A 27,447-nucleotide genomic window follows, 5' to 3' on the forward strand; every position below is an offset into this window, starting at 1 on the left:
GTTGGTTTGACTACTGAACTGACTGAGGTTGGTTTGACTACTGAACTGACTGAGGTTGGTTTGACTACTGAACTGACTGAGGTTGGTTTGACTACTGAACTGACTGAGGTTGGTTTGACTACTGATCTGACTGAGGTTGGTTTGACTACTGAACTGACTGAGGTTGGTTTGACTACTGAACTGACTGAGGTTGGTTTGACTACTGAACTGACTGAGGTTGGTTTGACTACTGAACTGACTGAGGTTGGTTTGACTACTGAACTGACTGAGGTTGGTTTGACTACTGAACTGACTGAGGTTGGTTTGACTACTGAACTGACTGAGGTTGGTTTGACTACTGAACTGACTGAGGTTGGTTTGACTACTGAACTGACTGAGGTTGGTTTGACTACTGAACTGACTGAGGTTGGTTTGACTACTGAACTGACTGAGGTTGGTTTGACTACTGAACTGACTGAGGTTGGTTTGACTACTGAACTGACTGAGGTTGGTTTGACTACTGAACTGACTGAGGTTGGTTGGACTACTGATCTGACTGAGGTTGGTTTGACTACTGAACTGACTGAGGTTGGTTTGACTACTGAACTGACTGAGGTTGGTTTGACTACTGAACTGACTGAGGTTGGTTTGACTACTGAACTGACTGAGGTTGGTTTGACTACTGAACTGACTGAGGTTGGTTTGACTACTGAACTGACTGAGGTTGGTTTGACTACTGAACTGACTGAGGTTGGTTTGACTACTGATCTGATAGAGGTTGGTTTGACTACTGATCTGACTGAGGTTGGTTTGACTACTGAACTGACTGAGGTTGGTTTGACTACTGATCTGATAGAGGTTGGTTTGACTACTGATCTGACTGAGGTTGGTTTGACTACTGAACTGACTGAGGTTGGTTTGACTACTGAACTGACCGAGGTTGGTTTGACTACTGAACTGACCGAGGTTGGTTTGACTACTGAACTGACTGAGGTTGGTTTGACTACTGAACTGACTGAGGTTGGTTTGACTACTGATCTGACTGAGGTTGGTTTGACTACTGAACTGACTGAGGTTGGTTTGACTACTGAACTGACTGAGGTTGGTTTGAATACTGAACTGACTGAGGTTGGTTTGACTACTGAACTGACTGAGGTTGGTTTGACTACTGAACTGACTGAGGTTGGTTTGACTACTGAACTGACTGAGGTTGGTTTGACTACTGATCTGACTGTGGTTGGTTTGACTACTGAACTGACTGAGGTTGGTTTGACTACTGATCTGATAGAGGTTGGTTTGACTACTGAACTGACTGAGGTTGGTTTGACTACTGAACTGACTGTGGTTGGTTTGACTACTGAACTGACTGAGGTTGGTTTGACTACTGAACTGACTGAGGTTGGTTTGACTACTGAACTGACTGAGGTTGGTTTGACTACTGAACTGACTGAGGTTGGTTTGACTACTGAACTGACTGAGGTTGGTTTGACTACTGAACTGACTGAGGTTGGTTTGACTACTGAACTGACTGAGGTTGGTTTGACTACTGAACTGACTGAGGTTGGTTTGACTACTGAACTGACTGAGGTTGGTTTGACTACTGAACTGACTGAGGTTGGTTTGACTACTGAACTGACTGAGGTTGGTTTGACTACTGAACTGACTGAGGTTGGTTTGACTACTGAACTGACTGAGGTTGGTTTGACTACTGAACTGACTGAGGTTGGTTTGACTACTGAACTGACTGAGGTTGGTTTGACTACTGAACTGACTGAGGTTGGTTTGACTACTGAACTGACTGAGGTTGGTTTGACTACTGAACTGACTGAGGTTGGTTTGACTACTGAACTGACTGAGGTTGGTTTGACTACTGAACTGACTGAGGTTGGTTTGACTACTGAACTGACTGAGGTTGGTTTGACTACTGAACTGACTGAGGTTGGTTTGACTACTGAACTGACTGAGGTTGGTTTGACTACTGAACTGACTGAGGTTGGTTTGACTACTGAACTGACTGAGGTTGGTTTGACTACTGAACTGACTGAGGTTGGTTTGACTACTGAACTGACTGTGGTTGGTTTGACTACTGAACTGACTGAGGTTGGTTTGACTACTGATCTGATAGAGGTTGGTTTGACTACTGATCTGATAGAGGTTGGTTTGACTACTGAACTGACTGAGGTTGGTTTGACTACTGAACTGACTGAGGTTGGTTTGACTACTGAACTGACTGAGGTTGGTTTGACTACTGATCTGACTGAGGTTGGTTTGACTACTGAACTGACTGAGGTTGGTTTGACTACTGAACTGACTGAGGTTGGTTTGACTACTGAACTGACTGAGGTTGGTTTGACTACTGATCTGACTGAGGTTGGTTTGACTACTGAACTGACTGAGGTTGGTTTGACTACTGAACTGACTGAGGTTGGTTTGACTACTGATCTGACTGAGGTTGGTTTGACTACTGAACTGACTGAGGTTGGTTTGACTACTGAACTGACTGAGGTTGGTTTGACTACTGAACTGACTGAGGTTGGTTTGACTACTGAACTGACTGAGGTTGGTTTGACTACTGAACTGACTGAGGTTGGTTTGACTACTGATCTGACTGAGGTTGGTTTGACTACTGAACTGACTGAGGTTGGTTTGACTACTGAACTGACTGAGGTTGGTTTGACTACTGAACTGACTGAGGTTGGTTTGACTACTGAACTGACTGAGGTTGGTTTGACTACTGAACTGACTGAGGTTGGTTTGACTACTGAACTGACAGGTTGGTTTGACTACTGAACTGACTGAGGTTGGTTTGACTACTGAACTGACTGAGGTTGGTTTGACTACTGAACTGACTGAGGTTGGTTTGACTACTGAACTGACTGAGGTTGGTTTGACTACTGAACTGACTGAGGTTGGTTTGACTACTGAACTGACTGAGGTTGGTTTGACTACTGAACTGACTGAGGTTGGTTTGACTACTGAACTGACTGAGGTTGGTTTGACTGTTGATCTGATAGAGGTTGGTTTGACTGTTGATCTGATAGAGGTTGGTTTGACTACTGAACTTTGCTATCAACATTCTCAGTCGCCAAAAGACAAAAACCGATTATGTCTAAGTGAGCATTTCCCTTGAATGAGTGAATAGAGGATAGAGGGTCACGAATGAAGATTAGGAAGATGGTGCAGGTCAGATGAATGCAGTATAGGGTGTTAATGGGAATGTTTAAACAAGCAACAGGGTTCAATCTAAAGGGTTAATATAATTGACATTGGTCAAATTACGGGAAAAAACACATGAATTTCACAGGTGATCACGTGATCTTATGTGAAGTTAATGTGATAACATGTGATAACACTACAGGTGAAAACATGTGAGAACACTACAGGTGAAAACATGTGATAACACTACACGTGAAAACATGTGATAACACTACACGTGAAAACATTTGAGCACATGTGAAAACATGATCTCGTGAAATAAATGTGACAACATGGGGATGCAAAATTCCCCATAAAACTACACATGACGTGAAACATTTCAACGTTTTTCACATGTGAAAGTGCAAATTTAATTTTCACATGTGAAAATACAATTCCATATGTGAGAGTTGGTTTTTCCATAAAGGTACCCAGGGACAGTGAGGAAACCAGACAGCATTAACTTAGGACAATAACGAATAGCCTGGATGTCGGCTATAATGTAAATTACCTTTAAAAGTCAAGTGCAATGCACTTGTCGACAACACGCCTTTGATTGAATCCCAGCCTTTGTGTGCTTGAACTGAATAATGACAGACAGTACAGTACCTATCGTGACAATGTTTTATTTTATTTACTGGTCATTTAATGCAGGACACAAAAATATATTTTTATTTCTCAATTTTTTCCATTTTTCTTTCACACCAAATAGAAACATACACATACGAACAGCAACTTACAGACGCATAGAAACAATGACTACATCTCCTCTGCCCAGACCCACATGCTCACACCTCCATCCCTAGTGCCTGCATGCTCACACCTCCATCCCTAGTGCCTGCATGCTCACACCTCCATCCCTACTGCCTGCATGTTCACACCTCCATCCCTAGTGCCTGTATGTTCACACCTCCATCCCTACTGCCTGTATGCTCACACCTCCATCCCTAGTGCCTGTATGCTCACACCTCCATCCCTAGTGCCTGCATGCTCACACCTCCATCCCTAGTGCCTCCATGTTCACACCTCCATCCCTAGTGCCTGTATGCTCACACCTCCATCCCTAGTGCCTGCATGCTCACACCTCCATCCCTACTGCCTGTATGCTCACACCTCCATCCCTAGTGCCTGTATGTTCACACCTCCATCCCTACTGCCTGTATGCTCACACCTCCATCCCTAGTGCCTGTATGCTCACACCTCCATCCCTACTGCCTGTATGTTCACACCTCCATCCCTAGTGCCTGTATGTTCACACCTCCATCCCTAGTGCCTGTATGCTCACACCTCCATCCCTACTGCCTGTATGCTCACACCTCCATCCCTAGTGCCTGTATGTTCACACCTCCATCCCTAGTGCCTGTATGTTCACACCTCCATCCCTAGTGCCTGTATGCTCACACCTCCATCCCTACTGCCTGTATGCTCACACCTCCATCCCTAGTGCCTGTATGTTCACACCTCCATCCCTAGTGCCTGTATGCTCACACCTCCATCTCTACTGCCTGTATGCTCACACCTCCATCCCTACTGCCTGTATGCTCACACCTCCATCCCTAGTGCCTGTATGTTCACACCTCCATCCCTAGTGCCTGTATGCTCACACCTCCATCCCTACTGCCTGTATGCTCACACCTCCATCCCTAGTGCCTGTATGTTCACACCTCCATCCCTAGTGCCTGTATGTTCACACCTCCATCCCTAGTGCCTGTATGTTCACACCTCCATCCTTAGTGTCTGTATGCTCACACCTCCATCCTTAGTGCCATCTCTATTTCACTAATAAATCATTATATTTTTTCCATTGTGTTAATGGTGGTGGATTCATTGATTTCCATGTTTTTAATATACTTTTTTTCAAGATGAGTGATGTGAAAAGAATCGTCCAGCCCGTTGGGTATCTCACTACACCCCCACAAACGTATTTCTGTAGAACTGGTTTATTGTATTCTGAAACTTAAATCTAGCTGCTATGAAGAAACGAGATCACCACCCAACATAATTATTTTCAAAATGATCAATATAAAGACAATATTAAAGTTTTCACTTAAAGGGACAGGCAAGTGTTACACAGCATTACAAACATAGACACAGAATATATTGCATCCAAAACATTTTCATGTAGTGTGAACATACTGTACACAGTGTTGAAATGAATGCTTCAAAAATCTGACCAAGTTTATGGCCAATTTTGAGAAACGGCTGTTTATTTTGACTCACATGTGTCAGTAAATAAATGATCTATGTCCATTTCTACAGTTTGATATTTACTGAAGCAACAAAGACATCCCTTCATTTAAATGAGTAATCCAACACCAACCCACCCAATTAAAAGATGACCCCTTTAGAAATGTAAAAGCATTTAAGAAAGAAAAAAAAAAAAAACAGAGAAAGAAAAAAAAGCTAGTGATTTGAAACAAGAGCGTCATAATCCTAGAACATCTACTTCTCTACCTCAAAATATGACACTGTTAGAATGTCACTACACAGGTCCATGAGCACTTCATGTTTTAAGCTATGGAATTTATCCTGTCAAGAATATCTCTCATTTAATAGCTGTTTTATATACAGTTAGCTGCATTATCGCTCTGACGCACAAATGAGTACATTTGTCTGTGGCAACATAGCCTACATATTAATCCTAATTCTATATTTAAGCACTATTCTTGAAAACATTGCAGGGTCTTAAGCAAATAAAATAAAACAGTTCAGGAAACATCAGGAACATATGTTCAGTTCTGTATACACAGAAATGCGCAGTAATCCTTGGCTCAGACATGGCCCAGTATTTCCCCCTCAGTCACTCTTGTTAACATGTTGTTTCCCTCAAGGTGGCAGCAATGCAGAGACTTATCTAACAAGGATCCCATTACACGTCTCAAGATGGCAGAGCAGAAATGTCTCTAGTTATTTCTAACGCTGGATGACAGAGACTGCGTCCCAAATGGCACCCTATTCCCTATATAGTGCACTATTTTTGACCAGGGTCCATAGGTCCATGGATACAACTATCCAACGTTATGTTAACATCTTTAATAACACACGTAGAACTGGTTGGATTCAATAGGTTCAGTCAAATGTGTTGCAACATTGCTTTGACAAAGGACTTGCTTTGAAAATGCGTCATCAATAACATTTAGAAGGAAATTAAAACTGCTGTCCTCAACCTTCCTTTACAATTGCAGTTTTACAATCCTAGGACTGAGCACCCCTTCAGCGGTCCAGACAATTACTGAAAGATTGGTTAGAGAGCCAGCACACCACAACTTTCAGGTTCAATAATAGCTTGAGTTGCTCTCAATGATTTTCTGCTCCAGCCTCATTTTGAGTTCAGAGACCAGGGCTGAGCTGACGGGGATCCTAGAACTCTCGGAGCTGACGGGGATCTCCCTGCTCTGGCTGGATCTCCTGGAGCCCTTGGAGGTCAGAGCCCCAGAGACGGTGGGCACTTCTGCCCAGGGCCGGGGCCTCTCACTGGGTCTGGGGTTGGAGGACGGAGGGGGGCAGGATGGAGGGGGCAGGCAGGGAGCTCGAGGGGGCGAAGGCTTGGGCTTTGACCTGGAGCACTGGGGGCCGCTGTTGTTGTTGGGGTTGAGGTTGACACTCCCTGCTTCCGGGTCGGCTACGACGAACTTGTTCGACGAGTCATTTCCGCCACCACGGAACGGGACGTTAAAAGTCCACGGCTTGCGGTCCCTTGGCGGTCTCCGTCTGATGATGATGCGACGTGCCGGCATTATCCTGTTGGACTTTGTGTTGCGCAAGAACATAGCCGTGGAGATCAAGACAGTGACCCCTACCAATATGCTGATGACGCCAGCGACCATGCCTAGAGCCTTCATTGGGTTGTCCCTACTTTGCAATAAAAAGGCTGCCATAGACCCCTTGAGTTGAGTCTGTAAAAGAGCACAAAGAGAATACTTTCAATCACGCCCATCCACGGGACTAGATTATCAAATGTTTTAAACATTGACCATTTTGGTCCGTAGCATGTAGGCAAGCAATGAGGTCAGAGGTCAGACATGAATGAGCCAAGCACTGACAGAGGAGCCCCAGACAGACGACATCTCTATAACACTAGCAGAACTGACAGAGGACAGACGACATCTCTATAACACTAGCAGAACTGACAGAGGACAGACGACATCTCTATAACACTAGCAGAACTGACAGAGGACAGACGACATCTCTATAACACTAGCAGAACTGACAGAGGACAGAGGACATCTCTATAACACTAGCAGAACTGACAGAGGAGCCCCAGACAGACGACATCTCTATAACACTAGCAGAACTGACAGAGGACAGACGACATCTCTATAACACTAGCAGAACTGACAGAGGAGCCCCAGACAGACGACATCTCTATAACACTAGCAGCACGATGACTGCAAGCGGTCCTGTGTGGCTCGGTTGGTAAAAGCATGGGGGGGGCCAGCAACACCAAGGTTGGGGGTTCAATTCCCACAGGAAGCCCATAAATGCACTAATATAGTATGTACTCACTGTACTGTAAGTCACTTTGGATAGAAACATCTGTTAACTGGCATATTTTATATTATATAATATGTGCTTTGACGCTGATAAATTCTCAAACACCCATTCATCCCGGGTTGATGATAGAGGCTCAGATGACCCAAATGACAACATAGGCTCTACTGGCGGGTTCATCAGAACGGTTCTATCTGATCACTAGCAGTGACATGTTTCTGATGAGGATTGTGTTGTGGATGAAGTTCCTGTGACAGGTTCATAAAGCACTGCATTGAGAGCTACTGGGGTCTCCGGATGAGCGGATATGAGAATTGACATGAGAAATAGAGATTACTCTGATCTTCTGACAAAGGGGCTCAAATAGACACTGGCCTGGAATTAAATGACTTCATGTTTGTTGTTAGTGTAGCATAGTTAGCATAGCATAGTTAGCATAGTTAGTATAGTAAACTGTTTAAAATATACTATGGCTGTGGTAAGGGTTAAGGTTAGAAGGCTATGGGAAGGTTTTGGGTTAGTTAAGGTAAGGGTTAGGTAACTCAGGTTTAAAGTCTTACAACCCAGTGATGCCGATGCTCAACACAGCCGTAGTCAGGAGGAATGTTCCCTCAATTGTTTTTTTTTGTTGCCACGTAGCAAATTCCAGGTCTGCCGAGCGCAAACTTGAACATTGTGAAAATTCTGTGCAACTTCCGGCGCGCGTTTCCTGTGAACACGGAGGCTGTTTCCTGTGAACACTGAGGCTGTACCCGCTTTAAGTTACAGTTTTAACAGTGGCCAAGTAGGCTACTGTGGCTATTTGATCATAATGTAGGCCTACCAGAGTGGCCTACCATCAACAACAATGGAGAAAATGCATCCAACAACATTCTAACATGGAAATAGCTGTTCTATCATTCAGCCTACATTAGCAGCCAATGTGTGATGTTCAATGTAGGCCTACTTTCCATTAGACTTTTGAAAAAAAACATGCAGGGCTTGACATTAACCTGTTCATCCACTTGTCCTTCAGACAAGGAGGTGACTGAAAATGTTGTTGTGTTGTTTGATGCAAGAAACCACTTTACAAAATAAAATACATTATTATTCCCATACCATTATTATAGAGAATCAAGACAAATTATGCTACCCTCTGCCTATTGGCTACTTAGCTTATTCAAGCCTGTATCAGAATACAACACTGCCCCTTTAAGACAAAAAAAAGCTCTTTACCTGACTAGCTTTTCAAAGATGTCTACAAATGTATACGTGTTGTGCTCTTGTAGGAAGCAATCATTCCTCTATTGCTGACTACAAATGATCTATAACTGGGCTAATAACTCACTAACTAGCAAAGAATATGAACTAAATGTGCACACGTGGCTACATGCAGCTCTCGCTTTGATCTCAAAACAAGCGCATCTACTCACGACCGCTCATGCTGTTAACACAGTCCAGTTCAAAGTAAATGGCACAGATCCATATATGGCAATGATCTATTTGCATACAGGCCTACCGCAGCTCTGATTGGTTATGCCACACCGGTCTATGTAAAGTATGGGCTGAGTAGTGCATGTCAATGCAATAGAATCCTACTCTGATGCGTTCTGCCTACAACAAAATCTCTTGCATAGTTTGTTTTGTTTCGGTATGTTGCGATGAAAGTACCTAATATTATGTTGATTCGATCACACTTGCCACGGTAAAGGGAAACGTTGGTAGTGTTAACAGGGGAAACTCTAGAACAGTGGTCACCAACCTTTCCTGAGTCAAGATCACTTGAAAATGCAAGCCGAGATCTACCGCTCAGATATGTTTTTAACATGACTGATATAGAAATTAAAATATATACAGGTTAAAAGTAATGACTAAATGTTCCACCCTTAAATATAGTTGTGAAATGTTCTTGTTTTAAGTATGATTAGTACTTTCTTAGTAGTGACTAATTATTATACTCCGAAACTGTGTGAGATGTGTTAGAATCTACTACCTGGTAATGTGTGAGTGTAGGACCAGTAAAGATTATGACATTGTGTTACTATTTAGCAACGTGAGGAGGAGTTAGACCGGATGGCGAAGAAGAAGGAGAACTGTTAAACATGGTGCAGAATATTGTGAGAACAGCGATAACTGAGGAATGCAGGGAGTGTATATGTGTTTGTATGTATGTGTGTGTGTGTATGTATGTGTGTGTGTGTATGTGTGTGTGTGTGTGAACTGATGGTCAGGAGATCAGTTTTAAAGTGGAAAACTACAGCCGGCCTACAGAGGGGTGGGATTTTCTTATGATGTGTGCGTATAAAAATATTGTACGACCATTTTGTGGCAGAATTCTCAATGAATAAAGATCTCTGACTATTGCAACTGGGACTCTGTCCGTTTCTTGATCCAAAAACATTACAACCTTTTGGGAGACGCACAGAGACACTGAGATAGTTTGTTAAATAATTCTCATAACAATGACGTAAAAAAATGTTAGCCTATGCAACATTAACCAATTAAAAACAGTACTGTAGCAATGAGGTTTGTGCAGTAAGCTATAGGCCCAGTACATTATCACCGCATATTGGCTTTGCTTGAATTGCCCTGCCAATGAATGCGTTGTTGTTCGGGACATTATATTTCTAAATTTGAGGTAGGCTATATGATCACACCGGTAATAGATACGTTGTTGTATTACTTGTGAAGCACAGCTGAGTGAGCATACATTTAAATAATTCGTTTTTTTATTTTTACGGGGCTGATGGTGCCTGCATCTGATGGTCGGTCTCAGCGGAGGGAGAGAGCAGAAGACTGAGGCTCCGCCTCTCATCACGCCGCTCTCCCTTTCCTCGACTGACACTGACCAAAAAGGGACACCGTCTTCCAGCTGATGGCGAAACTCGAGTCACACCGTATTATTATTTAATGCACAAATTCATGTTGTTACTCCTATGAACAGAGAAAGTGAAATATTCCTCGCTATTAAAAAATTACAGAAGCCACTAATAATAACAACAACGCAAGCCTGCAGGTGGTTAGTGTTAGGGTTAGGTGGTTAGCGTTAGGGTTAGGTGGTTAGCATTTGGGTTAGGTGGTTAGCGTTAGGGTTAGGTGGTTAGCGTTAGGGTTAGGTGGTTAGCATTTGGGTTAGGTGGTTAGCGTTAGGGTTAGGTGGTTAGCGTTAGGGTTAGGTGGTTAGCATTAGGGTTAGGTGGTTAGCGTTAGTGTTAGGTGGTTAGCATTAGGGTTAGGTGGTTAGCGTTAGGGTTAGGTGGTTAGCGTTAGGGGGTTAGTGTTAGGGTTAGGTGGTTAGCATTAGGTTTAGATAGTGAGGCAGTTAGGGTTAGATTAGGGTTAGGGTTAGGTGGTTAGCGTTAGGGTTAGGTGGTTAGCATTAGGGTTAGGTGGTTAGCATTAGGGTTAGGTGGTTAGCATTAGGGTTAGGTGGTTAGTGTTAAGGTTAGGTGGTTAGCGTTAGGGTTATGTGATTAGCATTAGGTTTAGGCAGTGAGGCAGTTAGGGTTAGATTAGGGTTAGGGTTGGGTGGTTAGCGTTATGGTTAGGTGGTTAGCATTAGGGTTAGGTGATTAGCGTTAGGGTTAGGTGGTTAGCGTTAAGGTTAGGTGGTTAGCATTAGGGTTAGGTGGTTAGCGTTAGGGTTAGGGTTAGGTGGTTAGTGTTAGGTGGTTAGCATTAGGGTTAGGTAATTAGCGTTAGGTGGTTAGCATTAGGGTTAGGTGATTAGCGTTGGGGTTAAGTGGTTAGCGTTAGTGTTAGGTGGTTAGCATTAGGGTTAGGTGGTTAGCGTTAGGGTTAGGTGGTTAGCGTTAGGGGGTTAGTGTTAGGGTTAGGTGGTTAGGGTTAGGTGGTTAGCGTTAGGGGGTTAGTGTTAGGGTTAGGTGGTTAGCATTAGGTTTAGATAGTGAGGCAGTTAGGGTTAGATTAGGGTTAGGGTTAGGTGGTTAGCGTTAGGGTTAGGTGGTTAGCATTAGGGTTAGGTGGTTAGCATTAGGGTTAGGTGGTTAGCATTAGGGTTAGGTGGTTAGTGTTAAGGTTAGGTGGTTAGCGTTAGGGTTAGGTGGTTAGCGTTAGGGTTATGTGATTAGCATTAGGTTTAGGCAGTGAGGCAGTTAGGGTTAGATTAGGGTTAGGGTTGGGTGGTTAGCGTTATGGTTAGGTGGTTAGCATTAGGGTTAGGTGATTAGCGTTAGGGTTAGGTGGTTAGCGTTAAGGTTAGGTGGTTAGCATTAGGGTTAGGTGGTTAGCGTTAGGGTTAGGGTTAGGTGGTTAGTGTTAGGTGGTTAGCATTAGGGTTAGGTAATTAGCGTTAGGTGGTTAGCATTAGGGTTAGGTGATTAGCGTTGGGGTTAAGTGGTTAGCGTTAGGGTTAGGTGGTTAGCATTAGGGTTAGGTGATTAGCATTAGGTTTAGGTAGTGAGGCAGTTAGGGTTAGATTAGGGTTAGGGTTAGGTGGTTAGCATTAGGTTTAGGTGATTAGCATTAGGTTTAGGCAGTGAGGCAGTTAGGGTTAGATTAGGGTTAGGTGGTTAGCGTTAGGGTTAGGTGGTTAGTGTTATGGTTAGGTGGTTAGTGTTAGGGTTAGGTGGTTAGCATTTGGTTAGGTGGTTAGTGTTAGGGTTAGGTGGTTAGCGTTAGGGTTAGGTGGTTAGCGTTAGGGTTAGGTGGTTAGCGTTAGGGTTAGGTGGTTAGCGTTAGTGTTAGGTGGTTAGCATTAGGGTTAGGTGGTTAGCGTTAGGGTTAGGTGGTTAGCGTTAGGGGGTTAGTGTTAGGTTTAGGTGGTTAGCATTAGGTTTAGGCAGTGAGGCAGTTAGGGTTAGATTAGGGTTAGGGTTAGGTGGTTAGCGTTAGGGTTAGGTGGTTAGCATTAGGGTTAGGTGGTTAGCATTAGGGTTAGGTGGTTAGCATTAGGGTTAGGTGGTTAGTGTTAAGGTTAGGTGGTTAGCGCTAGGGTTAGGTGGTTAGCGTTAGGGTTATGTGATTAGCATTAGGTTTAGGCAGTGAGGCAGTTAGGGTTAGATTAGGGTTAGGGTTGGGTGGTTAGCGTTAGGGTTAGGTGGTTAGCATTAGGGTTAGGTGGTTAGCATTAGGGTTAGGTGATTAGCGTTAGGGTTAGGTGGTTAGCGTTAGGGTTAGGTGGTTAGCGTTAGGGTTAGGCAGTGAGGCAGTTAGGGTTAGATTAGGGTTAGGTGGTTAGCGTTAGGGTTAGGTGGTTAGCATTAGGGTTAGGTAATTAGCGTTAGGTGGTTAGCATTAGGGTTAGGTGGTTAGCATTAGGGTTAGGTGGTTAGCGTTAGGGTTAGGGTTAGGTGGTTAGCATTAGTGTTAGGTGATTAGCATTAGGTTTAGGCAGTGAGGCAGTTAGGGTTAGATTAGGGTTAGGGTTAGGTGGTTAGCGTTAGGGTTAGGTGGTTAGCGTTAGGGTTAGGTGGTTAGCGTTAGGGTTAGGTGGTTAGCGTTAGGGTTAGGTGTTTAGCGTTAGGGTTAGGTGGTTAGTGTTAGGTGGTTAGCATTAGGGTTAGGTAATTAGAGTTAGGTGGTTAGCATTAGGGTTAGGTGATTAGCGTTAGGGTTAGGTGGTTAGCGTTAGGGTTAGGTGGTTAGCATTAGGGTTAGGTGATTAGCATTAGGTTTAGGCAGTGAGGCAGTTAGGGTTAGATTAGGGTTAGGGTTAGGTGGTTAGCATTAGGGTTAGGTGCTTAGCATTAGGTTTAGGCAGTGAGGCAGTTAGGGTTAGATTAGGGTTAGGTGGTTAGCGTTAGGGTTAGGTGGTTAGTGTTATGGTTAGGTGGTTAGCATTTGGTTAGGTGGTTAGTGTTAGGGTTAGGTGGTTAGCGTTAGGGTTAGGTGGTTAGCGTTAGGGTTAGGTGGTTAGCGTTAGGGTTAGGTGGTTAGTGTTAGGATTAGGTGGTTAGCATTATGGTTATGTGATTAGCATTAGAGTTAGGCAGTGAGGCAGTTAGGGTTAGATTAGGGTTAGGGTTAGGTGGTTAGCGTTAGGGTTAGGTGGTTAGCATTAGGGTTAGGTGGTTAGCATTAGGGTTAGGTGATTTGCGTTAGGGTTAGGTGGTTAGCGTTAGGGTTAGGTGGTTAGCGTTAGGGTTAGGTGGTTAGCATTAGGGTTAGGTGGTTAGTGTTAGGGTTAGGTGGTTAGCATTAGGGTTAGGTAATTAGCATTAGGTGGTTAGCATGAGGGTTAGGTGATTAGCATTAGGGTTAGGTGGTTAGCGTTAGGGTTAGGGTTAGGGTTAGGTGGTTAGCATTAGTGTTAGGTCATTTGCATTAGGTTTAGGCAGTGAGGCAGTTAGGGTTAGATTAGGGTTAGGGTTAGGTGGTTAGCGTTAGGTGGTTAGTGTTATGGTTAGGTGGTTAGCGTCAGGGTTAGGTGGTTAGCGTTAGGGTTAGGTGTTAGCGTTAGGGTTAGGTGGTTAGCGTTAGGGTTAGGTGGTTAGCGTTAGGGTTAGGTGGTTAGCGTTAGGGTTAGGTGGTTAGCATTTGGGTTAAGTGGTTAGCGTTAGGGTTAGGTGGTTAGCGTTAAGGTTAGGTGGTTAGCATTAGGGTTAGGTGGTTGGTGTTAGGGATAGGTGGTTAGCATTAGGGTTATGTGATTAGCATTAGGTTTAGGCAGTGAGGCAGTTAGGGTTAGATTAGGGTTAGGGTTAGGTGGTTAGTGTTAGGGTTAGATGGTTAGCGTTAGGGTTAGGTGGTTAGCGTTAGGGTTAGGTGGTTAGCGTTAGGGTTAGGTGATTAGCATTAGGTTTAGGCAGTGAGGCAGTTAGGGTTAGATTAGGGTTAGGGTTGGGTGGTTAGCGTTAGGGTTAGGTGGTTAGCATTAGGGTTAGGTGGTTAGCATTAGGGTTAGGTGATTAGCGTTAGGGTTAGGTGGTTAGCGTTAGGGTTAGGTGGTTAGCGTTAGGGTTAGGCAGTGAGGCAGTTAGGGTTAGATTAGGGTTAGGTGGTTAGCGTTAGGGTTAGGTGGTTAGCATTAGGGTTAGGTAATTAGCGTTAGGTGGTTAGCATTAGGGTTAGGTGGTTAGCATTAGGGTTAGGTGGTTAGCGTTAGGGTTAGGGTTAGGTGGTTAGCATTAGTGTTAGGTGATTAGCATTAGGTTTAGGCAGTGAGGCAGTTAGGGTTAGATTAGGGTTAGGGTTAGGTGGTTAGCGTTAGGGTTAGGTGGTTAGCGTTAGGGTTAGGTGGTTAGCGTTAGGGTTAGGTGGTTAGCGTTAGGGTTAGGTGTTTAGCGTTAGGGTTAGGTGGTTAGTGTTAGGTGGTTAGCATTAGGGTTAGGTAATTAGAGTTAGGTGGTTAGCATTAGGGTTAGGTGATTAGCGTTAGGGTTAGGTGGTTAGCGTTAGGGTTAGGTGGTTAGCATTAGGGTTAGGTGATTAGCATTAGGTTTAGGCAGTGAGGCAGTTAGGGTTAGATTAGGGTTAGGGTTAGGTGGTTAGCATTAGGGTTAGGTGCTTAGCATTAGGTTTAGGCAGTGAGGCAGTTAGGGTTAGATTAGGGTTAGGTGGTTAGCGTTAGGGTTAGGTGGTTAGTGTTATGGTTAGGTGGTTAGCATTTGGTTAGGTGGTTAGTGTTAGGGTTAGGTGGTTAGCGTTAGGGTTAGGTGGTTAGCGTTAGGGTTAGGTGGTTAGCGTTAGGGTTAGGTGGTTAGTGTTAGGATTAGGTGGTTAGCATTATGGTTATGTGATTAGCATTAGATTTAGGCAGTGAGGCAGTTAGGGTTAGATTAGGGTTAGGGTTAGGTGGTTAGCGTTAGGGTTAGGTGGTTAGCATTAGGGTTAGGTGGTTAGCATTAGGGTTAGGTGATTTGCGTTAGGGTTAGGTGGTTAGCGTTAGGGTTAGGTGGTTAGCGTTAGGGTTAGGTGGTTAGCATTAGGGTTAGGTGGTTAGTGTTAGGGTTAGGTGGTTAGCATTAGGGTTAGGTAATTAGCATTAGGTGGTTAGCATGAGGGTTAGGTGATTAGCATTAGGGTTAGGTGGTTAGCGTTAGGGTTAGGGTTAGGGTTAGGTGGTTAGCATTAGTGTTAGGTCATTAGCATTAGGTTTAGGCAGTGAGGCAGTTAGGGTTAGATTAGGGTTAGGGTTAGGTGGTTAGCGTTAGGTGGTTAGTGTTATGGTTAGGTGGTTAGCGTCAGGGTTAGGTGGTTAGCGTTAGGGTTAGGTGTTAGCGTTAGGGTTAGGTGGTTAGCGTTAGGGTTAGGTGGTTAGCGTTAGGGTTAGGTGGTTAGCGTTAGGGTTAGGTGGTTAGCATTTGGGTTAAGTGGTTAGCGTTAGGGTTAGGTGGTTAGCGTTAAGGTTAGGTGGTTAGCATTAGGGTTAGGTGGTTGGTGTTAGGGATAGGTGGTTAGCATTAGGGTTATGTGATTAGCATTAGGTTTAGGCAGTGAGGCAGTTAGGGTTAGATTAGGGTTAGGGTTAGGTGGTTAGTGTTAGGGTTAGATGGTTAGCGTTAGGGTTAGGTGGTTAGCGTTAGGGTTAGGTGGTTAGCGTTAGGGTTAGGTGATTAGCATTAGGTTTAGGCAGTGAGGCAGTTAGGGTTAGATTAGGGTTAGGGTTAGGTGGTTAGCGTTAGGGTTAGGTTGTTAGTGTTATGGTTAGGTGGTTAGCATTAGGGTTAGGTGGTTAGATTAGGTTTAGGCAGTGAGGCAGTTAGGGTTAGCTGGTTAGCATTATTGTTAGGTGGTTAGCATTAGGGTTAGGTGGTTAGCATTAGGGTTAGGTGATTAGCATTAGGTTTAGGCAGTGAGGCAATTAGGGTTAGATTAGGGTTAGGATTAGGTGGTTAGCGTTAGGGTTAGGTGGTTAGTATTATGGTTAGGTGGTTAGCACTAGGGTTAGGTCGTTAGATTAGGTTTAGGCAGTGAGGCAGTTAGGGTTAGTTGGTTAGCATTAGGGTTAGGTGGTTAGCATTAGGGTTAGGCAGTGAGGCAGTTAGGGTTAGATTAGGGTTAGGGTTATAACTCTACAGTTAGGGTTAAGGTCAGGAAACATTGAACTTACCGCCTCAGTGATGTCGATGTTGACCACGGCGGTAGTGCTGAAGGACGGAGATCCTCGGTCCCGGGCTTGGACCACCAGAGACCACCTGCAGTCCTTCTGCTTGGTGATGCTCTGCACTATATCCATGGACTTGATGTAGGACTTCAGCTTGATCTCTCCCGTCTCCGCGTTGATGTCGAAGATGTTGTCCGGGTCAGCTTGCATGATGGAATACTCAATAATGTTATTGGGCGACCCTGCATCGGCATCTATTGCCTGAATGAAAGAACGAAAAAGCAGCAAAACCAAACACATTATGTAAATACACTTTATTGGTTACTACATGATTCCATATGTGTTATTTCATAGTTTTGATGTCTTCACTATTATTCTACAATGTAGAAAATCATAAAAATAAAGAAAAACCCTGGAATGAGTAGGTTTGTCCAAACTTTTGACTGGTACTTTATATATATACTGAAGAGGTTCTGGATACGCTCAGATTTTACACTTCAGGTAATTATCATCCAAGAAAGACAAAAATACAACATACAGTGTTAACCAGGGTTGTATCGATTCATACAGTGTTTACTAGAGTTGTAACGATTCATAAAGTGTTTACTAGGGTTGTATCGATTCATACAGTGTTTACTAGAGTTGTAACGATTCATAAAGTGTTTACTAGGGTTGTAACGATTCATACAGTGTTTACTAGGGTTGTAACGATTCATACAGTGTTTACTAGGGTTGTAACGATTCATACAGTGTTTACTAGAGTTGTAACGATTCATAAAGTGTTTACTAGGGTTGTATCGATTCATAAAGTGTTTACTAGGGTTGTAACGATTCATACAGTGTTTACTAGGGTTGTAACGATTCATAAAGTGTTTACTAGGGTTGTAACGATTCATACAGTGTTTACTAGGGTTGTAACGATTCATACAGTGTTTACTAGGGTTGTATCGATTCATACAGTGTTTACTAGGGTTGTAACGATTCATATAGTGTTTACTAGGGTTGTAACGATTCATACAGTGTTTACTAGGGTTGTAACGATTCATACAGTGTTTACTAGGGTTGTAACGATTCATAAAGTGTTTACTAGGGTTGTAACGATTCATACAGTGTTTACTAGGGTTGTAACGATTCATACAGTGTTTACTAGGGTTGTAACGATTGATACAGTGTTTACTAGGGTTGTAACGATTCATACAGTGTTTACTAGGGTTGTAACGATTCATACAGTATTTACTAGGGTTGTAACGATTGATACAGTGTTTACTAAGGTTGTAACGATTCATACAGTGTTTACTAGGGTTGTAACGATTCATACAGTGTTTACTAGGGTTGTATCGATTCATACAGTGTTTACTAGGGTTGTAACGATTCATACAGTGTTTACTAGGGTTGTAACGATTCATACAGTGTTTACTAGGACCAAACCGGACCGATGGCCAGTGAACTGTTACACCCCTAGGGTACACCTCTACACACCACATGGCTACTGTACATACCTCCTTTAGGGATCTATAAAGTACTCTCATCTTATCTTATGGCTACTGTACATACCTCCTTTAGGGATCTATAAAGTACTCACATCTTATCTTATGGCTACTGTACATACAGTGAGTGGGAAATGTATTTGATCACCTGCTGATTTTGTACGTTTGCCCACTGACAATGAAATGATCAGTCTATAATTTTAATGGTAGGTTTATTTGAACAGTGAGAGACAGAATAACAACAAAAAAATCCTGAAAAACGCATGTCAAAAATGTTAGAAATTGATTTGCATTTTATTGAGGGAAATAAGTATTTGACCCCCTCTCAATCAGAAAGATTTCTGGCTCCCATGTGTCTTTTATACAGGTAACGAGCTGAGATTAGGAGCACACTCTTAAAGGGAGTGCTCCTAATCTCAGTTTGTCACCTGTATAAAAGACACCTGTCCACAGAAGCAATCAATCAATCAGATTCCAAACTCTCCACCATGGCCAAGACCAAAGAGCTCTCCAAGGATGTCAGGGACAAGATTGTAGACCTACACAAGGATGGAATGGGCTACAAGACCATCGCCAAGCAGCTTGGTGAGAAGGTGACAAATAACTGTCAATCTCCCTCGGCCTGGGGCTCCATGCAAGATCTCACCTCGTGGAGTTGCAATGATCATGAGAACGGTGAAGAATCAGCCCAGAACTCCACGGGAGGATCTTGTCAACGATCTCAAGGCAGCTGGGACCATAGTCACCAAGAAAACAATTGGTAACACACTACACCGTGAAGGACTGAAATCCTGCAGCGCCCGCAAGGTCCCCCTGCTCAAGAAAGCACATATACATGCCCGTCTGAAGTTTGCCAATGAACATCTGAATGATTCAGAGGAGAATTGGGTGAAAGTGTTGTGGTCAGATGAGACCAAAATCAAGCTCTTTGGCATCAACTCAACTCGCCGTGTTTGGAGGAGGAGGAATGCTGCCTATGACCCCAAGAACACCCTCCCCACCGTCAAACATGGAGGTGGAAACATTATGCTTTGGGGGTGTTTTTCTGCTAAGGGGACAGGACAACTTCACCGCATCAAAGGGACGATGGACGGGGCCGTGTACCGTCAAATCTTGGTTGAGAACCTCCTTCCCTCAGCCAGGGCATTGAAAATGGGTCGTGGGTGGGTATTCCAGCATGACAATGACCCAAAACACACGGCCAAGGCAACAAAGGAGTGGCTCAAGAAGAAGCATATTAAAGGTCCTGGAGTGGCCTAGCCAGTCTCCAGACCTTAATCCCATATAAAATCTGTGGAGGGAGCTGAAGGTTCGAGTTGCCAAACGTCAGGCTCGAAACCTTAATGACTTGGAGAAGATCTGCAAAGAGGAGTGGGACAAAATCCCTCCTGAGATGTGTGCAAACCTGGTGGCCAACTACAAGAAACGTCTGACCTCCGTGATTGCCAACAAGGGTTTTGCCACCAAGTACTAAGTCATATTTAGCAGAGGGGTCAAATACTTATTTTCCTCATTAAAATGCAAATCAATTTATAGCATTTTTGACATGCGTTTTTCTGGATTTCTATGTTGTTATTCTGTCTCTCACTGTTCAAATAAACCTACCATTAAAATTATAGACTGATCATGTCTTTGTCAGTGGGCAAACGTACAAAATCAGCAGGGGATCAAATACTATTTTCCCTCACTGTACATCCATTAAGGATAAAAGAAGATAGCCCTATTTCGTAAAAGACCAAGTCCATATTATGGCAAGAACAGCTCAAATAAGCAAAGAGAAATGACAGTCCATCATTACTTTAAGACATAAAGGTCAGTCAATACGGAACATTTCAAGAACTTTGACAGTTTTTTTAAGTGCAGTCGCAAAAACCATCAAGCGCTATGGTGAAACTGGCTCTCATGAGGACCGCCACAGGATGGGAAGATCCAGAGTTACCTCTGCTGCAGACGATAAGTTCATTAGATTTACCAGCCTCAGAAATTGCAGCCCAAATAAATGCTTCACAGAGTTCAAGTCACAGACACAATTCAACATCAACCGTTCAGAGGGGACTGTGTGAATCAGGCATTCATGGTCGAATTGCTGAAAAGAAACCACTACTAAAGCACACCAATAAGAAGAAGAGACCTGCTTGGGCCAAGAAACACGAGCAATGGACATTAGACCGGTGGAAATGTGTCCTTGGTCTGGAGTCCAAATTGGAGATTTTTGGATCCAACCTCTGTGTCTTTGTGTGACCCGGTGTGGGTGAACAGATGATCTCTGCATGTATAGTTCCCACCGTAAAGCATGGAGGAGGAGGTGTTATGGTGTGGGGGTGCTTTGCTGGTGACACTGTCTGTGATTTATTTAGAATTCAAGGCTCAGTTAACCAGCATGGCTACCACAGCATTCTGCAGCGATACGCCATCCCATCTGGTTTGGGCTTAGTGGGACTATCATTTGTTTTTCAACAGGACAATGACCCAACACACCTCCAGGCTGTGTAAGGGCTATTTTACCAAGAAGGAGAGTGATAGAGTGCTCCACAATCCCCCGACCTCAACCCAATTGAGATGTTTTAGGATGAGTTGGAGGGCAGAGTGAAGGAAAAGCAGCCAACAAGTGCTCAGCATATGTGGGAACTCCTTCAAAACTTTTGGAAAAGCATTCTAGGTGAAGCCGGTTGATAGAATGCCAGGAGTGTGAAAAGATGTCATCAAGGCAAAGGGTGGTTATTTGAAGAATTTTGATTTGTTTAACACTTTTCTGGTTACTACATGATTCCATATGTGTTATTTCATAGTTTTGATGTCTTCACTATTATTCTACAATGTAAAAAATAGTAAAAATAAAGAAAAACCCTTGAATGAGTACGTGTGTCCAAACTTTTGACTCGTACTGTATATTTTTTACCCCCTTTTTCTCCTCCATTACGATCTCGTCTCATCGCTGCAACTCCCCAACGGGCTCGGGAGGCGAAGGTCGAGTCATGCGTCCTCCGAAACATGACCCGCCAAACCGTGCTTCTTAAAACCCGCCCACTTTACCCGGAAGCTAGCCGCACCAATGTGTCGGAGGAAACACTGTTCAACTGACGACCGAAGTCAGCCTGTAGGTGCCCGGCCCGCCACAAGGAGTCGCTAGAGCGTGATGAGCCAAGTAAAGCCCCCCCCCCCCGGGCCAAACCCTCCCCTAACACGGACGACACTGGGCCAATTGTGCGCCGCCCCATGGGACTCCCGATCACGGCCGGTTGTGATACACCCCGGGATCGAACCCGGATCTGTAGTGACGCCTCTAGCACTGCGATGCAGTGCCTTAGACGGCTGCGCCACTCGGGAGGCCACTCTCATCTCATCGTATGGCTACTGCACGTACCTCTACTCTAACAGGTGCGCCGATGACCATGGTCCTCTCCACAAGGCTGTTATCGAACTCTGGAACATGGTCGTTGACGTCCAGGACAGTGACAAACACCTCCGCCAGGCTGTACTTGCCCTCTGTGTCCTCTGCCTTTACGTAGAAGTTGTACTTGGACTTGACCTCAGCATCCAGAGTGGCCCAGTCCTGGGTGTAGATGATGCCTGAGGACGGGTGGATGAGAAATCTGGAAAACACAACAGAGAGAGCATTAAATTGGCAGTATGTTGACAGTATATTAGTAGTATATTGGCAGTATATTGACAGTATATTAGTAGTATATAAGTAGTATATTGGCAGTATATTGACAGTATATTGGCTGTATGTTGGCTGTATGTTAGCATTATATTGGTAGTATTTTAGGAGTATATTGGTAATATATTGGCAGCATATTGACAGTATATTAGTAGTATATTGGCAGTATATTGACAGTATGGCAGTATATTGGCTGTTATGTTAAAGTGGCACATATTCAGCCATTTTCCATCATTTTCTTTTTAAAAACATATTCCCTGTGAAAAATAACAAATACTAAGCAACTTGTAAACTTTCACACATTTATAATTTGACTTCCCGTGTCAAGATGGCAAGCAAAACTGGAAGATAAATTGACACTTTGTTTTTTCAATGTACTGCCTGTATTGCAGCCTGCCTGCCTGCCTTGCTTTCCATAGCAGAGCTCCAGCTGTCACATTGCATGTTAATTGTCCCTCTCTACATGAGACATCCAGTCCTGGCAGGCTATTTCTTACCCTACAATCCAATTACGAGATTAACCAGTCAGTATCATGCTGCCATTTTAGAGTAAGCTGTTACAGGACAGAGAGGAGCTACCATCTACCAGCAGATCCAATATACTGGGATACTTGCTGTTCCCATCTTCCAATCAAAGGGGAAGAATCTAAGTTGAGCGATTTCTTAAAAACAGACTCCATTTTTTTTTTTTTTACTTTTCCTGTTGAAAAACAATATCCCACGTATAAATACAGTAATGTACACACACTAAAGGGTAAAAAAAAAAGGGATGTTATGTAATGACCCAATATAAAGACTCGTCTGTCCCAACGCATAACCAGACATTACAAATAATTATATTGCATAAGTGATGATGTTATGTAATGACCCCATATAAAGAATCATCTGTCCCAATGGATAACCGGACATTACAAATAATGATATTGTATAAGTGATAATTTTTGCTGATTTTGGTCTGTTCAACTGGCTCCACATCAACCGAGGAAGAGATTTTACACAGATGATCATGTCCAACAGTCATTGGTATTGGCAGGACTGTACTGTACTTACAAATCAGATCTGGATCCATAGATGGAGTACTTGACTTCACCCCAAAGGCCAGAGTCTGGATCATTGGCCTGGAACGCAACCGAGAGAAAGGGAGTTAGAATACTGGAACGGAACATAGAGTAGACTAGAGGATAGAAGTTAGAATGCTGGTAGAATACTGGAACGGAACATAGAGGATACAGTAGAAGTTAGAATGCTGGTAGAATACTGGAACGGAACATAGAGGATACAGTAGAAGTTAGAATGCTGGTAGAATACTGGAACGGAACATAGAGGATACAGTAGAAGTTAGAATGCTGGTAGAATACTGGAACGGAACATAGAGGATACAGTAGAAGTTAGAATGCTGGTAGAATACTGGAACGGAACATAGAGGATACAGTAGAAGTTAGAATGCTGGTAGAATACTGGAACGGAACATAGAGGATACAGTAAAGTTAGAATGCTGGTAGAATACTGGAACGGAACATAGAGGATACAGTAGAAGTTAGAATGCTGGTAGAATACTGGAACGGAACATAGAGGATACAGTAGAAGTTAGAATGCTGGTAGAATACTGGAACGGAACATAGAGGATACAGTAGAAGTTAGAATGCTGGTAGAATACTGGAACGGAACATAGAGGATACAGTAGAAGTTAGAATGCTGGTAGAATACTGGAACGGAACATAGAGGATACAGTAGAAGTTAGAATGCTGGTAGAATACTGGAACGGAACATAGAGGAGAGGAGTTAGAATGTTGGTACTTATGCACGTCAAGCTCACAAGCATTTCCGGCCTCTTCAAATATAATGTAATCGGACCGGAAATAAACACTTATCAAACATTTGATTTATCCATAATTAATACATAACCATATTATGGTATCCATTTAATTATATTATTATTATCAATATCAATAATAATAATAACAACAATGTCCATATTAATATTATTAAACATTTATTTTTTGTGGACAATATTGTTGAGTAGGGAGTCCATTGGGACTCAACTCCTGAGAGAAGGTCATACAATGACTAACCATTAGCTGATTGGAACAGTCTGAGGATAACCCACTAGGGAGGATGTTACTCTAAGCTCATACACAACGTTTGGGGGATTTCACCCCGGCAGGGGCTGTCTACTAGGCTCTATCCCATTCCCTGGGGTGAATAGCACACAGCCACAGGGTAAAGGCCAATATGATTAACCCCCCAAAGGATTGTTTCCATCTCACCAACTCGAATTCCTGCTGAACATTTTCTACTAGTAATATGCCAGTATAAATACCACTGGTATGGAAGCAGATTCATGACAAAATAAATAATAGTCCAATATTAACTTTATTTCAACATTGTTATCATTGTTGTTTCAATACTTTTATTTGTATTTCTTTTGGAATGAATCTGGTTACATAGTTTATGTTTACATTTGAGTCATCTAGCAGATGCTCTTATCTAGATCGACTTACAGTCAGTGCATTCATCTTAAAACAGCTAGTTGAGTACTGTATGGAGAACATAGGATGTCACTACTGATCAATATCAACATTCAGTGACACTATGCTGCAGGTAAATCCTCCAAGTGTTACCTCTCTCTCCTGGCAAAATATCACATGTTGTGGAAATCCTCCAAGCTGGAAATCCCTGCTTCCTTTCAGCTTCCAATTAACCCTAACCATTAATATCCATCTATCGGTGGATTATTGTTGGGAGATTACATAATCATGTTTTGCTGGTAGTGGTGTTTGAGTAGAGTTGAATAATCCAGATGTACTCACGGTGACAGACACTACGTTGGAGCCTCCGGGGGAGTTTTCCGGGATACGTGCGATGTAATACTCAGAGGTGAACCTGGGAGTGTTGTCGTTGGTGTCCAAAAGATGAATCACAATTTCAGCCGTCGCACTGAACCTCTCAGGGGTGTCAATCTCCACCGCTAGCAACTGTGGTGGAGGAAAAATACATGTCAAATCCATCAAATACTATGTCTGCTGTTGTACTATAGTAACAAAATATATATTATGGAATGAGCATGGCGATTGCAATGCCAGGGTTGTGGGTTGGACTCCCTGTGGGACCAAACATTTGAAAAAAAGATATGCAAGCATTACTGTAAGTCACTTTGGATAAAAGTCTGCTAACGTATTATTAGATTATATTAAGTAACTCATAGGTTATGACTGTATAATTACCATTGTAATTTCTTACAGTATAAATACCTGGTAATTTCAGTACCATTTTATAATAAAGTAAAACCAAATCCGTTTTACATTGTCCCTCCTAGGATCAAATATTTGATATTCCAGTTAGTCATAAGTGCAGCTGAAGACGGTCTGAAATACCTTGAATGTTAAGGATTTGCCTTTTTCGTAGTCGATGGCATCAGAGTCTTCAACGATGATGGTGACCTGTGCTTCATTGAGGACCGTCTGGGGCACCACTCTGAGTACACGACCAGGCCCCACCAATCTCAGTATAAATTTAGCATTCGCCCCCTGTCAGAGAAAACACACACACCTACATGAGGCTGCCATCGATGACAACATTCATGGCAAATACCAGGACCTCTGACCTCTGTCTGACAACAGTAACTTAAATTTAGCCAATGGGCTGAGGGGGGAAAACTGTCAATGGATACAAGTGTTTTCTGGGAACATTGACATGATGATAATGATTAGCTGAATAGGGGATTATGATGGGTAATGGGGGTGATATAGAGTGATAGGGTAATGGGGGTGATACAGTGTGATAGGGTAATAGGGTGATATTGTATGATAGGGTAATGGGGGTGATATAGTGTGATAGGGTAATGGGGGTGATATAGTGTGATAGGGTAATGGGGGTGATATAGTGTGATAGGGTAATGGGGTGATATAGTGTGATAGGGTAATGGGGGTGATATAGTGTGATAGGGTAATGGGGTGATATCGTGTGATAGGGTAATGGGGGTGATATAGTGTGATAGGGTAATGGAGTGATATTGTATGATAGGGTAATGGGGGTGATATAGTGTGATAGGGTAATGGGGTGATATAGTGTGATAGGGTAATGGGGGTGATATAGTGTGATAGGGTAATGGGGTGATATTGGATGATAGGGTAATGGGGGTGATATAGTATGATAGGGTAATGGGGTGATATAGTGTGATAGGGTAATGGGGGTGATATAGTGTGATAGGGTAATGGGGGTGATACAGTGTGATAGGGTAATGGGGGTGATATAGTGTGATAGGGTAATGGGGTGATATAGTGTGATAGGGTAATGGGGGTGATATAGTGTGATAGGGTAATGGGGGTGATATAGTGTGATAGGGTAATGGAGTGATATTGTATGATAGGGTAATGGGGGTGATATAGTGTGATAGGGTAATGGGGTGATATAGTATGATAGGGTAATGGGGGTGATATAGTATAATAGGGTAATGGGGGTGATATAGTGTGATAGGGTAATGGGGTGATATTGTATGATAGGGTAATGGGGGTGATATAGTATGATAGGGTAATGGGGTGATATAGTATGATAGGGTAATGGGGGTGATATAGTGTGATTGGGTAATGGGTGGTATAGTGTGATAGGGTAATGGGGTGATATAGTGTGATAGGGTAATGGGGTGATATAGTGTGATAGGGTAATGGGGGTGATACAGTGTGATAGAGTAATGGGGGTGATACAGTGTGATAGGGTATGGGGTGATATCGTATGATAGGGTAATGGGGGTGATACAGTGTGATAGGGTAATGGGTGATATAGTATGATAGGGTAATTGGGTGATATAGTATGATAGGGTAATGGGTGATATAGTATGATAGGGTAATAGTGTGATATAGTATGATAGGGTAATGGGGTGATATAGTGTGATAGGGTAATGGGTGATATAGTGTGATAGGGTAATGGGTGATATCGTGTGATAGGGTAATGGGGGTGATATAGTGTGATAGGGTAATGGGGTGATATAGTATGATAGGGTAATGTGGTGATATAGTGTGATAGGGTAATGGGGTGATATAGTTATGATAGGGTAATGGAGTGATATCTTGTGATAGGGTAATGGGGGTGATAGAGTGTGATAGGGTAATGGGGGTGATATAGTATGATAGGGTAATGGGGTGATATAGTGTGATAGGGTAATGGGGTGATATAGTGTGATAGGGTAATGGGGTGATATAGTGTGATAGGGTAATGGGGGTGATACAGTGTGATAGGGTAATGGGGGTGATACAGTGTGATAGGGTAATGATGTGATATCGTATGATAGGGTAATGGGGGTGATACAGTGTGATAGGGTAATGGGGTGATATAGTATGATAGGGTAATTGGGTGATATAGTATGATAGGGTAATGGGGTGTATAGTGTGATAGGTAATGGGGGTGATACAGTGTGATAGGGTAATGGGGGTGATACAGTGTGATAGGGTAATGAGGTGATATCGTATGATAGGGTAATGGGGTGATATAGTGTGATAGGGTAATGGTGTGATATCGTGTGATAGGGTAATGGGGGTGATACAGTGTGATAGAGTAATGGGGGTGATATAGTATGATAGGGTAATAGTGTGATATAGTATGATAGGGTACATGGGGTGTATAGTATGATAGGGTAATGGAGTGATATCTTG

At 43.1% G+C, this 27,447-nt stretch overlaps 1 pseudogene across 1 annotated transcript in view; it reads right to left on the minus strand.

Annotated features, from left to right (window-relative positions):
- Nucleotides 1-6,449: 6,449 nt before the first annotated feature.
- Nucleotides 6,450-27,447, minus strand: part of LOC311100928 (cadherin-related family member 1a-like) — a 23,472-nt pseudogene continuing 2,474 nt past the window's right edge. The window contains exons 4-9 of the transcript in view: nucleotides 25,174-25,326; nucleotides 24,610-24,774; nucleotides 22,850-22,917; nucleotides 21,503-21,731; nucleotides 16,658-16,912; nucleotides 6,450-7,070 (exon numbers count right to left, since the gene is read on the minus strand). The product of the transcript in view is annotated as a cadherin-related family member 1a-like (transcript). The remainder of the gene's footprint in view (nucleotides 7,071-16,657; nucleotides 16,913-21,502; nucleotides 21,732-22,849; nucleotides 22,918-24,609; nucleotides 24,775-25,173; nucleotides 25,327-27,447) is intronic.

The sequence above is a fragment of the Coregonus lavaretus genome, assembly GCF_964263955.1.
Source record: "Coregonus lavaretus genome assembly, chromosome: 25".
Classification (NCBI taxonomy): domain Eukaryota; kingdom Metazoa; phylum Chordata; class Actinopteri; order Salmoniformes; family Salmonidae; genus Coregonus; species Coregonus lavaretus.